Below are 5,033 nucleotides of genomic sequence, written 5' to 3' on the forward strand. Positions count from 1 at the left end.
GAGAGCTAAGAATTGTCCAGTCCTTAGAAGAATGGACAAGACTTGTATAGTTGTGATATGAAGAGGCTCATGTGAAAGAGATACCACGATAAATAACTACCCTGAAGCTGCCTCGCTCCTTGCTGGCTTTCTAGTGTTTTTTGTTTTCTAGTATGGTCAACGGGTATTCTTGCAATTTCTCTGTTTCCCATAAGATAGCCTGAGTTTCTCTTCCTTGGAACCATGAGCCTAACTCTATAGTTTGTTTTATTGTAACCACCAGGGATCCCTGATCAGTGAAGGTCTTCCTGTCAATTTCCTTGACATTTAATTCTTATCTGCGCTCAACACCAGTAAGAAAATGTCATCTACTTGAATGGACTTGGCAAGGAAGTCAAAAAAGAAGTCCTAGGTACAATTCCTTTTCCTTGGTAGAAATGGTCTCCCCAAAAGCAAAAGGGGGAGGTACAGGTATAGTGGAAGAATGGAGCATGAATGAGGACAACCATAAATCTCAGTGTCCAGTCTTTTCCTGGACAATCAAGTCTACTCTGTGTTCCTTTTATATCACTAAACAATTCTTTTTATTTCCCCTACAATGGGTATTTCAAATCTTCACTAGTTTCTTAAGTCCCCTACTCCACCTCCATACTCATACTCACTTCACGTAGAGACTATCAAGTGAAAAGTCCCTATACTTGCTGCCTTCTCTTCCCCAAACTATAAGATTAGCTGCAGTCACATCTATCCCACTTTCCTCCTTCTCTCTCTTTATCCTTCTGTTAAATGTTGCAAATTCTGCCCTAAGCTTATGCCTTATGCTTATACCTTATTTGTTCATTCATGTGGCAGAGACTGCCCACTGTTAAGTCTCCATTCTTCCCTTCTTCCATAGCAATAGAATTTTTTGACTGTGTATGCCTTTTTTTTTTTCCTTTCAGCTCAGTTGACATAGCCATGAGACCAACTTCTGACCAACAGGATGTAAGTGGCAGAAGGAACCTTTCTTAAGAGCTTACTGGCATATAGTTCATCTTTTCTTTTCCCTCTCCCCTTACTGAATTCTGCTGCTTAGAAATTTGATATGATACCTGGAGCTTTATCTTGGATCAATAAAAAGAAGGCCTCATTCTAGAGATGGCCAACTAAAGAATTGAAAGGAGCCTGGGTCTCTGACTCCATGGACTAGAATTGCCATACACTCCTGGATGCTCTGCTCCAATATTTTATATCAGAAAGAAACTTCCGTTTAAGCCACTTTCTTTATAGGTGTTCTGTCACTCTCAGCGAAACAAATCCTAGCTTTACAGATTTGAAATCTGGAATTGTAGACTAAGTAACAAAAACTAAAATATTTAACGTTAGCTTAGTAAAGGAGGTTGGATGTCAAGAAACATGGACACAGGTATTGTGGGTTAGAAAGCTGATGACTTGTTATACAACATCCTAACATTTTCTCTCTCTTTCATTCCAACCCCTTGTCTTTATCTTTTTTTTTAACTTTTTAAAAAATTTATTTATTTTTGGCTATGTTGGGTCTTCGTTGCTGCGCGCGGGCTTTCTCTAGTTGCGGTGAGCAGGGCTGCTCTTCGTTGCGGTGCGCGGGCCTCTCACTGCAGTGACTTCTCCTGTTGCGGAGCACGGGCTCTAGGCTTGCGGGCTTCAGTAGCTGTGGCTCACAGGCTCCAGAGCGCAGGCTCAGTAGTTGTGGCGCACGGGCTTAGTTGCTCCACGGGATGTGGGATCTTCCCGGACCAGGGATCAAACCTGTGACCCCTGCATTGGCAGGCGGACACCCCACCACTGTGCCACCAGGGAAGTCCTTGTCTTTATCTTTTATTTTTCAGCCCTTCTCTTGGACTTTGGATGATTGACTAATCTTGATTTTCCTAGTATTACCCCATTAGTACACTAAGAATGTTTAAACAGACTCACTCTTATTATTTTTTTTTTAATTTTAAACTTGATTTTATTTATTTATTTATTTATTTGTTGGCCACGCTGTGCAGTTTGCAGGATCTTAGTTCCCCAACCAGGGATTGAACTTGGTCCCAGCAGTGAAAGCACTGAGTCCTAACCACTGGACCACTAGGGAATTCCCTAAACAGACTCACTCTTATAACCACTTCACCTCTTCATCGTCTTAGCTCCGTACCCCTCAGCACCAAAACTCAAGCATTTACTGCTTTGCGGAATCCCATTCCTGAAAGGAGAATTTCAGACAGTTGGTAAACTTAGTAATTCAAAATTTTAAAGTAAATTTATATTACAAAACAAGTGCTTTATATACATTGTTTCCCCATGGAACTACTCAGCAATAACACATAACCTGTTTGACAACAACTAAGAAGTTGACATTAGCCAGAAATCAGTTACTAACATAAAATCATTGTACTTCCAGATCATTGTTTCTCCCTCTTCCCTGAACCTCCCAGCTCCTCTAAAGTTCATGTCATCAGATTATACCATCCATTATCCCTCAGTTGTTCATGTCATTCACAGACTTCAAAAGATACTCCCCTAGTATTTTAATCCTTAGCGTTTAACAAACGTCTCAATACCTCTTTCCTCACTACTGTTAGAATTCTTAGTAATTCCAATACCCATTGAACAATCTTTCCAATTCTTGGGCCTCTCAGTTTCTTGATCACCTGACTTCCAATGATGTTTTTCTTCCACCTGACCTCAGCTACCATCTCCCATAGTTACATCCTAGAACTGGCCCATCACCAATAACTGAAACTTCTCCAGAGTTTCCATTTCAAACATCCCATCCTCTACTCACCAACTCCTCCATTTTCTGCTTACTTCCCTCTCATATCCTTTCCGACAATACTTTAACTCCACTGGGTTCTCCAGCCTATTGCTCCTGCTGACTTTTCCCTCTGCATTGCAGTCCCCACTGCCTCCGTGGTAGTGAGACATGGCAGCAAGCCTCACTTCCTTGCCCACCCAGCTTAGTTTCCACATTCCAATATTATAAATCACTTCCTTGTAAACACTCTCAATTCCCTTGCTGCAGTCTCTCTCCATCATACTTGTCTAGTAATACCCTAGTCCTACTTAAATACAACTCTCAGCCTACTCTGTGCCTGCACATGACCAGAAAAAATACACAATCATGCTGACTGGCATCTCTTTAAATTCATGACCATAAACCTCTGGAACTCTGGGTTTGTGTGAACCTGAGAGTGGGGCCTCCTTAAATTTTGCTCCCTAGGCGCCTCTCTAGTCTCACCCTCCCCCGACTCTGGTAGATGCCATAGTGCACCGTTCAGCTCTCCCCTCCTGAAATCAGGCAAGGCAAAACTATATTTGCTCGTCTCCCAGTCTTTAGATGTGGGCACCCCAGGGAAGAGGGTGTGACTTTGAGCAAGGCAGCTCTTAGCTAAGGGCAAGCCTGAGAAAGACTCAGCTAGACAGTCAGCCACCAACACTCCGGCAGGTGGGAGCGTGAGTGCTCACGTTGCTCTGGCCAACCCTCTTGCTCTTCAGGGCCTTTGCCCTTCCTCTTCCCTCTGCCTGGCATGCTCTTTTCCTAGGTTTCCAAAGGATTCATCCTCACTTCCCTGATGCCCATGCTCAAGCACCTCATTGCTGGAGAAATCCTCTCTGACCATGGTATACAAACTAAACTCTATCCCTCAATATTCTCTCCTGTTACTCTGCTTTATTTTTCTTCATAACATTTAGCAACACCTGACGTTAGATAGTTGTAACGTTAGCTGATTCTTTTGGCCTTCCTCTGCTAGAGTGTGTGTTCCATGAGCACAGAGCTCTGGTTTGCTTATGTTTATATCCCCAGTGTCCAGAACAATGCCTGGTATACAGTAGGTACTCCATATATACTTGTTAAATGCACAAATGAAAATGCCTTGAATTCATAGTAGTCAACTCATAGAAGACAGAGTGGTTTAGTGGAAGGATCTTAGAGTGCTGAGTTAGACTGATTTTTTAAACAACTTTAGTGGTGTAAAACTGACATACCATAAACTGTACATATTTATAATATAAACTCAATGTTTTGACATATGTATACACACATGAAACCATGACAATAATTCAGATAATGAACATATGCTTCCTCCCCACTTCTGGAATCCCTTTTGTAAATGGCGGGGAGGTACTGGGGATGGATGGATTTAATGTGCTCATTAAGGACCTCCCACTGTCTTTCTCAGCACAGGGACATGCTGCTGCCCTTTCCCTTTCTTTCTTCCTTTCCCCCTCCCTCCCTGCCTCCCTCCCTTCCTTCCTTCCTTTCTTGAATGTAATTGACACATAACACTGTCAAGTTTGAGGCATAAGTTTGAGGTGTACAAGTGTTAGTTTGATACATTTATATATTGTAATATGATTACTACAGTAGCATTAGCTAACATCTCTATCGCATCACATAATTATCATTTCTTTTTTGTGTTGAGAACAGCTAAGATTTAGTCTCTTAGCAACTTTGAAGTTTATGGTACGATATTGTTAACTATAATCACTATGTTGTACGTTAGATTCCCAGAACTTTTTATCTACTAGTTTTAAATTTGTACCCTTATACAACATCTCCCCAATCCCTCCACACCAGCCGACAGCAGAACCGATCACTTTGTACTGAAACAACAATAAGAACAACAAATAAAGGTGAAAAAGAAAAAATAAAACTGGTCAGGATCCCCAAGTTTAAAAGGATCATTTCCTTATGTCAATAATTTCTATACAGCTTCGTAAAATTTTTATTTAGAAAAGAATTTTTAATAGAAAAGGGGAGCATTCTACACATCACCTTGAAACCCATGTTACAGTAGCATTTTGACCAGGTTGGCATAGCTTTCTTCCACTCTCTTCTTTTTTTTCAGTCTTTGCAATACCTGTACCTGCCAGTCTCCAGGTGCCCCTAGTTACAGGTCAGCTCCACACACAGAAGGGGAGGAGCTACTTCCCGGGGTCTGTTCCCAGAATCACAGCCCCACATCCCAGCGACAAAGAGTGCTGCCCACCTGGGGACCAAAGAGGACCCTGCCCACTTTGTTGTGTGCCATGTGAGTGCTCAGTCCAACAGG

This window comes from Eschrichtius robustus, chromosome 3 (assembly GCF_028021215.1).
Source record: "Eschrichtius robustus isolate mEscRob2 chromosome 3, mEscRob2.pri, whole genome shotgun sequence".
In the NCBI taxonomy this organism is placed as follows: Eukaryota; Metazoa; Chordata; class Mammalia; order Artiodactyla; family Eschrichtiidae; genus Eschrichtius; species Eschrichtius robustus.